Genomic DNA, 12,742 nt, shown 5'->3' on the forward strand with positions numbered 1-12,742 from the left:
AATATTTCTTCTTCGAAGAAAAGGCGTATTAATTATCCCATACTTGGACGATCTCCTAATAAGGGCAAGATCCAGAGAACAGCTAGAGATGGGTTTAGCACTATCTCAAGAGGTGCTAAAGCAGCACGGATGGATTCTGAATATTCCAAAATCCCAATTAATGCCGACAACTCGTCTGCTGTTCCTGGGGATGATTCTGGACACAGTTCAGAAAAAGGTTTTTCTTCCCGAAGAAAAAGCCAAGGAGTTATCTGACCTGGTCAGGAACCTCCTAAAACCAGGAAAGGTGTCTGTACATCAATGCACAAGAGTCCTGGGAAAAAATGGTAGCTTCTTACGAAGCAATCCCTTTCGGCAGATTCCATGCAAAGGGATCTGTTGGACAAATGGTCAGGGTCGCATCTTCAGATGCACCTGCGGATAACCCTGTCGCCGAGGACAAGGGTATCCCTTCTGTGGTGGTTGCAGGAGGCTCATCTATTGGAGGGCCGCAGATTCGGCATACAGGATTGGATCCTGGTGACCACGGATGCCAGCCTGAGAGGCTGGGGAGCAGTCACACAGGGAAGAAATTTCCAGGGAGTGTGGTCGAGCCTGAAAAAGTCTCTTCACATAAGCATTCTGGAACTAAGAGCAATCTACAATGCTCTAAGCCAGGCGGAACCTCTGCTTCAAGGAAGACCGGTGTTGATCCAGTCGGACAACATCACGGCAGTCGCCCATGTAAACAGACAGGGCGGCACAAGAAGCAGGAGGGCAATGGCAGAAGCTGCCAGGATCCTTCGCTGGGCGGAGAATCACGTGATAGCACTGTCAGCAGTATTCATCCCGGGCGTGGACAACTGGGAAGCAGACTTCCTCAGCAGACACGACCTTCACCCGGGAGAGTGGGGACTTCATCCAGAAGTTTTCCACATGCTATTAAACCGTTGGGTAAAACCAATGGTGGACATGATGGCGTCTCGCCTCAACAAAACACTGGACAGGTATTGCGCCAGGTCAAGAGATCCGCAGGCAATAGCTGTGGACGCGCTGGTAACACCTTGGGTGTACCAGTCGGTATATGTGTTTCCTCCTCTGCCTCTCATACCAAAGGTATTGAGGATTATACGGCAAAGAGGAGTAAGACTAGTGGCTCCGGATTGGCCAAGAAGGACTTGGTACCCGGAACTTCAAGAGATGGTCACGGACGATCCGTGGCCTCTACTTCTGAGAAGGGACCTGCTTCAGCAGGGTCCTTGTCTTTTTCAAGACTTACCGCGGCTGCGTTTGACGGCATGGCGTTGAATGCCAGATCCTAAAAGGAAAAGGCATTCCAGAAGAAGTCATTCCTACCTTGATAAAGGCAAGGAAGGAAGTCACCGCGAAGCATTATCGCCGTATTTGGCGAAAATATGTTGCGTGGTGCGAGCAGCGGAGTGCTCCGATGGAGGAATTTCAACTGGGTCGTTTTCCTACTTTTCCTGCAATCAGGATTGTCTATGGGTCTCAAATTGGGATCTATTAAGGTTCAAATTTCGGCCCTATCAATATTCTTCCACAAAGAATTGGCCTCAGTCCCTGAGGTCCAGATTTTTATCAAAGGAGTACTGCATATACAGCCTCCTGTGGTGCCTAAGGTGGCACCGTGGGATCTAAATGTAGTTTTAGATTTCCTCAAATCCAATTGGTTTGAACCACTAAAGAATGTGGATTTGAAATATCTCACATGGAAAGTGACTATGTTACTGGCCCTGGCTTCGGCCGGGAGAGTATCTGAACTGGCGGCTTTGTCTTATAAAAGCCCTTATTTAATTTTCCATTCGACATAGGGCAGAGCTGCGGACGCGTCCGCATTTTCTCCCTAAGGTGGTATCAGCGTTTCACCTGAACCAGCCTATTGTAGTGCCTGCGGCTACAGACGACTTGAAGGACTCCAAGTTGTTGGACGTTGTCAGAGCCTTAAAAATATACATTTAAAGGACGGCTGGAGTCAGAAAATCTGACTCGCTGTTTATACTGTATGCACCCAACAAGTTGGGTGCACCTGCTTCTAAGCAGTCGATTGCTCGTTGGTTTTGTAACAAAATTCAACTTGTACATTCTGTGGCAGGCCTGCCACAGCCTAAATCTGTTAAGGCCCATTCCGCAAGGAAGGTGGGCTCATCTTGGGCGGCTGCCCGAGGGGTCTCGGCATTACAACTCTGCCGAGCAGCTACGTGGTCAGGGGAGAACACGTTTGTAAATTTTTACAAATTTGATACCCTGGCAAAGGAGGACCTGGAGTTCTCTCATTCGGTGCTGCAGAGTCATCCGCACTCTCCCGCCCGTTTGGGAGCTTTGGTATAATCCCCATGGTCCTTTCAGGAACCCCAGCATCCACTTAGGACGATAGAGAAAATAAGAATTTACTTACCGATAATTCTATTTCTCGGAGTCCGTAGTGGATGCTGGGCGCCCATCCCAAGTGCGGATTATCTGCAATACTTGTACATAGTTATTGTTAACTAATTCGGGTTATTGTTTAGGAAGCCATCTTTCAGAGGCTCCTCTGTTATCATACTGTTAACTGGGTTTAGATCACAAGTTGTACGGTGTGATTGGTGTGGCTGGTATGAGTCTTACCCGGGATTCAAAATCCTCCCTTATTGTGTACGCTCGTCCGGGCACAGTACCTAACTGGAGTCTGGAGGAGGGTCATAGGGGGAGGAGCCAGTACACACCACCTGACCTGTAAAAGCTTTACTTTTGTGCCCTGTCTCCTGCGGAGCCGCTATTCCCCATGGTCCTTTCAGGAACCCCAGCATCCACTACGGACTCCGAGAAATAGAATTATCGGTAAGTAAATTCTTATTATTTAAAATATAGGGGGTAGGAGCACCAAAATGAGGACTGCTATGAGCAAGGGGTGATGGCTCTGGGAAAGGGGTGCAGGGTCAGTGGTGGAACTAGCGGTGGTGCTCCAGCCCAAAACTTGCCTAGGGCATCATATTGGTTAGGGCCGGCTCTGCTGTGTGGCATACCATATCGGCAGGCACCCATTGGGTCGACCAGACAGACGAACCCTTGCTACAATGTGTACCTAGCCTAAAGGAATGTATACAGAGCCTGGTCCAGATTATCTTACTGTTTTATTTTTTTTTCAGACAACACAGTGGTCTGTAATGCCATATACTGGCAAAGCAATGTATTCACAAAACTGGAACATCACGGCAAGAGGATATAAAAACCAAAGGTAGGGAAATACCTGCTCATGGGAGACCATGCAGCCTGGTGGGTAATGGGCTGGACTGATATGAGGAGTGAGTGTGTCTCATAGCGGAGATAGGGACGGGGAAAAAGTTATACCAATGAAAGTAGTATTGGTGTGAGCAGCAGCGTCATCTCTAATTAAAAGTTGGGTTTTCCATAGGTAGGAGAAGGTATAGTGAGTTGGTTTTCAGAAAGATGTAAATGTGCAGGTCAGAGGCAGATTGAAGAGAAGGTGGAGAGTATGTAAAGATAATATTTACGTGTTTCTCTTGAGGGCTTTGTAGCTGTGGATGAACTATTTAAAAGGGATTGAAGAATAGCTCTGGCCACTTCCACAATCTGATTGCTGGATGACCAGTATTATTCACCAATCATTGTACTGCTGTGGATGATTATGTGATTATTTAGTGTGTGGCCACAGGCAGCCCACCTCTGCTAGAGAGGAGACCGCCCCTATCAACCCCACTGGATCCACCAGTGGGTCACATACAGTAGTCAAAGCATTTACAGAGCAGCTCAACAGAAGTGGATGTACTACAGAGGAAATCAGTGTTGCCACTACTTTTAAAATGGATAGAGGAGGGGAACAGTTGGGTGAGGAGAGTGAAAAAATAGCAGTGTTGCCGTAGCGGAAGCAGCACATGATGAGAATACAGACGAGTCTTGGTTATGGCAAATAACCTGAATATTATCATGCCTTCTGCTGAGACTTGGCTCCTAGATAATTGGACAGCTTCACCTGTATATTTGCATAGGTAGCATATGCGCCTGGTTTACAAGTCATCATCATCAGTATGTACATATACCTTACTACGCTATGTGCAAAATATACGCCTCCTAACATATGCCACATTAACACAGCTATAACACAGTTCTGCATCTCTGGTTACAATACGCTTGACCCTGCAACTCTTGTATACGCATATACTCATTTTCTGAGTATGTGAAGAGCATATTCATGCAAGATTCTTTGTGCAGACAGGTGTATGTTCAATTGAACCCCATGGACTCACAGATACATTTTTCTGCTTGAATGGCCATGGCACTTGTCCAGTCATTTTATGGCTGGCACATCCGTTTCTTCATTCCTACAGCTGTCCTGTAAGGCACCAACTCTCCAGCCGAGATTCTCTGTACAATAGAGCATCAGCTATTGGCAAGGGTCCAATGTGTGGAAAATTGATGCATTTCTCGCTTCATAGATGAAAAATGCCTTACTGATGCATCAGCAGTTGTTGTTCCTCCTTTGGACCAGTACCAGTGAAAGATGATCTGCATGAGATGGCAGCACGATCAGCTTGTTGTGTATGATTACAGTTCCCTGCAAAATTTGTAAACTGTTAAGTCAAAGGGACAGCAGAAATCATTTTACTGGTTCTTGAGTGGTGCATTCTGTGATTGTGCTGACAGGCTGGATCTAGAACCAATCTGTATCTGTACAGATGTTACCAGCGCCATTCTGGATTTTATATGGCTTGGGACGGGATGAGCTTATTTTACCATGTCTGTGGGAGGTGTTATAGTAGATTTATCAAAAGGTTCCTTTTACCATCAGTAACCTGCTGTTACTGACTACCCTGCTGCTCAGCTACTCACAGGCCGTGTCAGATGCACACCACCATGGCCCCGCCAGCTATAGGAGAGTAGTTGTTGCTACCACCAGGCTCGGTGTTGTGTGTTGCTGCTGCCACACTTCTTTGCTGGTGTCTGTGGCTGCTTCCTCCTTACCGGTTACTTTGGAACAGAACTGCAAGGTAGCAGGCAGAGAATTGATTTAGGAAGCCTGTTTCCATACGACAGCCATGAGGAAAGGATTAGAAGGTTAGCTCTGCAGATCATAGTAAGGTAACAGTTACTGCCATCATTGAGGAATAGAGCACGTTTATGATGTGTAATGCTTCCCGCTAAATAAGAGCTTTTAAAAAGATATTCTATAACACTAAAAAGGTAATGGTGATAGATAGAGTTAGAGTTGAAGCTTTGCTGTCTTTTTTATGCAATGCAATAGAAAAACAAGATAAACTTTAACAGGCATATTCGCCCGCAACTAATTACAGGATCAGAGCGATTCAGTTATTGGAAAAGTACCCATGTGTATCCCAGAGGGTGTACTTTTGAAGTGAGGAAAAGGGCAGAATCAGGGGTTCACGCATAGGAAAAAACCATTGATTCCACAGTTTACATGGAATTACTGCGTTTCATGCAGTAATCTCCAATTTCAGGTGCAGAGAAAAGGCTTTTATTAAATAGAAAAAAAAAATCCCAATAGTGTAATGTAAATTTAAGTTAACATACATATAGCGAAAGATACAAATGAGAAGTAGTGTCCACAACCTTGTCATCACACACTTTTTATTTTGGGAACACCATAGTGTCTATGACATAGTTGCCAACATTCTGGCTGCCCAGCGGTGGGTGATGCAGGGTGTGTGGCTTGCCATAGGAGGGCCGCTGTGAAAGAGGCTGTAGGTGGGGGTATGGCTGCATGTTCGTTGTAGACACGCCCCCTGCTGTACAATGCCGGTCGTGAGGGGCTATGATGATGCGATTCAGCCCAAATTGCGTCATTCGCTAGCCGTTCTGCCCACTTTACTCGGTAAGTGGGAGACTGCAGCTCTGGGAGACTTGCCCACTTTCCCGGGGGGGGGGGGGGGGGGCAGGAGCGCCACACGATTTTTGGGAGCCTCCCGGCCATACCGGGACAGTAGGCAAATATGGACTAAGGTTTATCAGTGTGAAAACCCCTGATTCGGTGGAGATAGAGAAAATACATGTTTAACATTTGATTATTTACATATACAGGTTGAGTATCCCTTATCCAAAATGCTTGGGACCAGAGGTATTTTGAATATCAGATTTTTCCGTATTTTGGAATAATTGCATACCATAATGAGATATCATGGTGATGGGACCTAAATCTAAGTACAAAATGCATTTATGTTACATATACACCTTATACACACAGCCTGAAGGTCATTTAATACAATATTTTTTATAACTTTGTGCATTAAACAAAGTGTGTCTACATTCACACAATTCATTTATGTTTCATATACACCTTATACACACAGCCTAAAGGTCATTTAATACAATATTTTTTATAACTTTGTGTATTAAACAAAGTTTGTGTACATTGAGCCATCAAAAAACAAAGGTTTCACTATCTCACTCTCACTCAAAAAAGTCCGTATTTCGGAATATTCCGTATTTCGGAATATTTGGATATGGGATACTCAACCTGTATTATTATATAAATATTATTTACATTAATGTGTAAGTGCACTATGCAGAATGGGTTAATTAATTTAACCTTCAAGGTGTACTAGGCTAGTGCTTATTAGGAGCACAGGTAACAGAATTTTATTCGTATGATCAGGGCCATAGAGAGATGGGCCGGGGCCGAGTACTTTTAGGGGGCATGACCTAATCATGGGAGGCCTTTACAGCCAATTTTGTCTTTGGTGATGCCCCAAAAATGCATCAATTTAAGTCAAAATCAGTCAACAAATATAGCACTCCATGTGCCCATCTCTATAGTCAACTCTGATGAGTAGGACTGGGTTTTGCTGTCTGGTTTGCATGAACAACTGGAAGAGCATGATGGGAGGTGTAGTTAGAAAGATCCACATACTGCCTTATTGTAGTGTTGTTAGGATAACCTATGAATTACAGCTCAGTTATTAACAGGGCTTACTAAATCCTGCAGGATGTATCCAATTACTAAATGATGTTGGCCCACTACCAGGCAGATCCTGGCTCCACAACACCTGTGCTGCTATAGTGATGGATGAATGGGAGACCTATTATCTCACACCAGGTTGTGCATAAATCACTTCATTAACATCAATGCTGTGCCTTATTTTTAAAAGGAAACCACAAAACCCCCGTACATCCTGATCTGAGCCGACTGTGCCCTTCTCTCCAAATAGTTACAAATTCTGCTTCCTGTAGCAATTCCTATCTGCGTCCCGCTCTGGGCAGGAATTCCTTCTGATGTGCTGGCTTCTGACAGGATATAAACAGGAAACAGCATCAGCGCTTACACTACAGGTCTTACGGGTGCACGCAAGCTGCACCCCCACCCAGAAAAGCCACAAGACACCCCATCTGCCCAAGGACTATGGATTTTTGTCCACTGCAGATTTGCAGAGCTCAGCAGGAAATTCCTGCTGAATTTCGAACAGTAAATCTCTGCAAGATTTGATCTTTTTACTAAACATCTGTTTGTGTGCCGTCTTCAGGAGGAAATCTCTGCTTATTTCTCTCCGCAGCAGAGATCGGATGCCAGAACAAGCCGGTTGTGTTTGATGATTGGGAAGTAATGTATTAGGAGATGAGCAAGCTGTAAAAATCCATTCCTGGGCACTTTTACTGGCTACAAATGGATATGAAGTCATTTCCCTCCACAGAAAAATAAAAGCTGGATAATGTTATTATATTATACATACGCAAATGACCTTCATATATATAAAATTCTTTATATATTATCTGATCTAATTTCTTGTGACTTTTATATGCCTATATGACAATCTAATATCCTTATAACTATGCAAGTGATGTTAAGATACTGTATGATATGTATAAACCCCCATTAATATCATGTCTGTGGCAATTGCCTATCGTTGGTGGGCACCAATGTCACAAGTTCAGATACTTTTAATATATATTCAATGAAAAAGACCGTTTTATCCAGTGCTTTTAATAAGCTAGCAATGAATTAATGACAAAAATCAATATAAGTCAAATATAAGGCAGCACGTAATTTTTCACTCTGTACCAGCAACAGATCAATAACAATCTAGAACAAATATGGAAAGAAGAGAGGTTATAGTGTAGTATGTCATCGAGTTGATAATTGTAAAACAAATTTCATGCAGTATTTTAAATCCTGTATAATAAAAGGCTAATGCTGCTCCTCACCTCTGTGGAGGGAATTCAAGTGTTTTGTGCACCGATACTCATTAGATGGCGCACGACTGAGCAATTCAATTGTTGCTCCATTTGGGTGCGCACAGCCGCCGGAGCTGACATTACTGTTATGCCGTTCCATCAGTTTGACATACTGGTAACTAGTAAATAAATAAGTGATTAATAAAAAACAGTATAGTGAATGCTTATCTGATAGACCAATGGGGGAAAAATAGGACTTAGGTTAAACAGTCACCAACTACTCAATAGCATGCTCCTTTTGAACATCATCATTGGGATTAGACTGTCCCTGGTTTTGCCCTATTGCAGCTTGCAGGAAAAATGCATATTGCATGTGAGGTATTTCCAAAAAGCATATACTGAAGCATTCAGACTTTTACACTAGTGTTTTATTGGTGACTGTTTAACCGTGAGATCTGGCTATGCAGAAAAGTCCCATTGGACCCCACTGCTTAAATACAAGGGGTGTACAATCAGTTTCTGGATGTTTAGTACATTGGCAGAGTAGGCAGAATCTAATTGGCTGTGAACTGTAATCTCTGACTAAAGTTCTTGTGAAATGTCAAGACACAGAACCACATATAAGCAGCACTGGACATCGAAGAAGTCAGCATGTTCACTTCCTTCACAAACTCGTTATGGAGCTCAACGTGATCTTGATCTTCTATGACTGAGTGGTCTGTGACAGCAGGAGAGTACTGCCCGAGTGCAAGCTGCTTTTAGGGAGGAAGCATCATCCCGACCCACTGTGTATGAGTGGTTTGCAGAATATAGGCGCAGGAGACGGTCAAGCGCAGTGAGCGACCTGTGTACGCCATAACCGAGGACAATGTTGCTGCTGTGTGGGCCATAGTTGAGGTGGGCACCAGAGTGATGGTGGCCCAGTAAGAGAAGGAGATAGGCATCTCATCGGGATTCATTGGCTTGATATTCCATAAAAAGTTTGGCCTGAACAAGATTTCTGCACGCTATTGCCAAATTAGCTGACTCAAGAGCAGAAGGCTCGGGTGACTTGGTGTCACAACATGCTGGCGAGGCTTGATGGCGGTTGCGCAAACTCTCTGAGAAATTATCAGTGACTATGAATCCTGGAACTACAGTTTGGACCTTGAGACCAAACAACAGTCAGCCCAGTGCACTCCAGGTAGAGGTGTTCTGCCACAGAAGTTCCGGTGTGAGCATATCATGGCCATGCAGATGGTGGCTGTTTTTGTGGCTACGACTGGTCATACAGCAGCGCATCGTCACTGGGGACTATGCCAACTATGCGACTATGCCAACTAAGGCCTGCCACAAGTGCTGGAAGACTTTTCCAGGCGCTGTTCAAGTACTCGCGCTGGTGGTGTCATTCTCCATCATGACAATGCATCTGCCCACAAGTCCAGGAAAGTGGTGTATTTTCTGCCCCATGAACGCATCCAGGAGCTTGCTCATCCACCGTACAGTCCACACTTGGCCCCCTGCGACTTCTTTGTGTTCCCACGAATCAAGCGCAAGATGTGTGGGATTCGTTTCGAGTCACTGGAAGCTGAAGACTTTTATCCAGAATGTAGAAGACATACCTGCTTCGGACTGGTCCAGCTGCTTCACCAAGTGTTTTGAGCCCATGCAACTTTACATAGACTGGCAAATACTTAAAAAAAAAAATTAATGTTCACATTGTAAATATAATACTTTTTGTACATCTGAAAACTTATTGCACATCCTTCGTATCTCCAATAAATATTCACTGTTTTTATTAAACGTTTGCATGAAATTGGGTTAAATAACATTTTACACTGTATTAACTTTGTGACATACTGCAGCATGAGCTCTCTGTATCATAAATCATTTAAATGAGTAGCAGTTATATTTAATTTGTGTGATGGTGTTATCAGAACATTGGGGGTCATTCCTACCTGATCGCACGCTGCCGGTTTTAGCAGCGATGCGATCAGATCGCTACTGCGCATGCGTATGCACCGCAATGCGCAGGCGTGTCATACGGGTACAAAGCGGATCATTGCTGGGCGATGGATTTAATGAAGAATCCATTCGCACAGCCGATCGCAAGAAGATTGACAGGAAGAAGGCGTTTATGGGTGTCAGCTGACCGTTTTCAGGGAGTGGTTGGAAAAACGCAAGCGTGTCCAAGAGTTTGCAGGGTGGGTGTCTGACGTCAATTCCGCGACCGGACAGGCTGAAGTGATCGCAAGGGCTGAGTAAGTTCAGACCTACTCAGAAACTGCACAAACTGTTTTTGTACTGCTCGGCTGCACAAGTGTTCGCACACTTGCACAGCTAAAATACACTCCCCTGTGTCGGCGACTATGCGTTTGCATGGCTGCAAAAATGTAGCTAGCGAGCACTCAACTCGGAATGACCCCCCATTGACACTGTTCTTTTATTTGCTAGTTTGCAAAGCATGTAGAATTTCTGCATACAGTAAATCATAACTACTCTCTCAGAAGACGCGGGAGACTCATGATTTTTCTGGTAGTCCCCTGGAGCCCTGGAAGAGTGTGTTGATGTCCAGCATCCCACCCACTTCCTAGTAAAGTGGGCAAGTTGGGGAGATAATATCCAAATCGCAGGTCTGTAGAGAAGGGGTGGGGCCAATATGTGATTCACATTATTTTAGCTCTGCTCCTTTCCAACGATTCCCAGCATTTTGTCATAGCAGGGGCGGGCCATCTTCATCTCCTCTTCAGGCTTCTTCTGGAGAGAATAATTTTAAAATAATTAATTATGCAGTAAATGTTATCTTAAATGTGTTTTGATCTTCATCGAAATCATAAAGCGATAGAGGACACAATAAATCAAATAACACGCATATCTTTTTCATTCATTTATTGATCTACAGTGGTGCTTGAAAGTTTATGAATCCTTCAGAATTTTCTATATTTCTGCTGAAATTTGGCCTAAAACTACCTCAGATTTTCACACAAGTCTTAAAAGTATATAATGAGAACCAAACCAAACAAATGAGACAGAATAATTAGACATGCTAATTTTTGGAGGAAAATTATCCAATTTGCTTTGAGGAATTTTTCCCCATTCCTCTGTACAAAAAGCTTCAACTCTGTTATGTTGGTGGGTTTCCTCCCATGAACTGCTCACTTCAGGCCCTTCCACAAAATTTGGGATTAAGGTCAGGACTTTGACTTGGCCATTCCAAAACTTTAAATTTATTCTTCTTTAACCATTCTCTGGTTGAATGACTTGTGTGCTTTAGGTTGTACTCTTGCTGCATGAACAACGTTATCTTGAGATGTAGCTCATGGATAGATGTCCTGACATTTTCCTTTAGAATATTCTGGTATAATTCAGAATTAATTGTCCCAATGATGGCAAGTCATCCTGGGCCAGATGCAGCAAAACAGGTCTAAACCATGATACCACCACCACCACCACTGTGTTTCTCAGATGGTATGAGGTTTTATGCTAGAATGCAGTGTTCTCCTTTCTTCAAACATAATGCTTCTCATTTAGGTGGTCATTCTGAGATGATCGCTCGCTAGCTAGTTTTAGTAACCGTGCAAACGCTATGCCGCCACCCACTGGGAGTGTATTTTAGCTTAGCAGAAGTGCGAACGGTTGTATCGCAGAGCGCTTGCAAAAATTTCAGAGTAGCTCAAAACCTACTCGGCGTTTGCGATCACTTCAGACTATTCAGTTCCGGATTTGACGTCACAAACCCACCCAGCATTCGCCCAGCCACGCCTGCGTTTTTCCTGGCACGCCTGCGTTTTTCTGCACACTCCCTGAAAACGGTCAGTTGCCACCCAGAAACGCCCACTTCATGTCAATCACTCTGCGTCAAGCAGTGCGACTGAAATGCATCGCTAGACCCTGTGCAAAACTACATCGTTCGTTGTGCCCGTACGTCACACGTGCGCATTGTGCCACATATGCATGCGCAGAACTGCCGTTGTTTAGCCTGATCGCTGCGCTGCGAACAAATTCAGCTAGCGATCAACTCGGAATGACCCCCTTAAACCAAAAGCTCTATTTTGTACTCATCTGTCCACAAAACATTGTTCCGATAGCCTTCTGGCTTGTCTAGGTGATCTTTAGCAAACTGCTAATGGGCAGTTATGTTCTTTTTGGAAAGCAGCGGCTTTCTCCTTGCAATCCTGCCATGCACACCATTGTTGTTCAGTGTCTTGATAGTGGACTCATGAACATTAGCTAATGTGAGAAAGGCCTTCATTTGCTTAGAGGTTACCTTGGGTTCCTTTGTGATCTTGCAAACTATTAGATACCTTGCTCTTGTTGGTTCGCCACTCCTGAGGAGGGTAATAATGGTCTGGAATTTCCTCCATTTGTACACAATCTGTCTTACTGTTGATTGGTGGTGTCCAAACTCTTTAGAGATGGTTTTGTAACCTTTTCAAGCCTGATGAGCATCAGCAACTCTTCTTCTGAGGTCCTCAGAAATCTCCTTTGTTCGTGGCATGATACATTTCCACAAACATGTTGTGAACATAAGACCTTGATTGATCCCTGTTCTTTTAAAAAGACAGGTTGTCCACTCACGCCAGATTGTCATCCCATAGATTAAAAATACCCAACTCTAATTTTACCTTTAAAATATCTGCTA

General features: G+C 44.1%; 1 long non-coding RNA gene across 1 annotated transcript in view; it reads left to right on the forward strand.

Annotated features, from left to right (window-relative positions):
- Window positions 1–12,742, forward strand: part of LOC135057647 (uncharacterized) — a 381,527-nt gene that overhangs the window by 262,982 nt on the left and 105,803 nt on the right. Inside the window, exon 5 of the long non-coding RNA XR_010244261.1 lies at window positions 3,126–3,214. This is a non-coding gene — a long non-coding RNA (uncharacterized LOC135057647). The remainder of the gene's footprint in view (window positions 1–3,125; window positions 3,215–12,742) is intronic.

This window comes from Pseudophryne corroboree, chromosome 3 (assembly GCF_028390025.1).
Source record: "Pseudophryne corroboree isolate aPseCor3 chromosome 3, aPseCor3.hap2, whole genome shotgun sequence".
Taxonomy (NCBI): Eukaryota; Metazoa; Chordata; class Amphibia; order Anura; family Myobatrachidae; genus Pseudophryne; species Pseudophryne corroboree.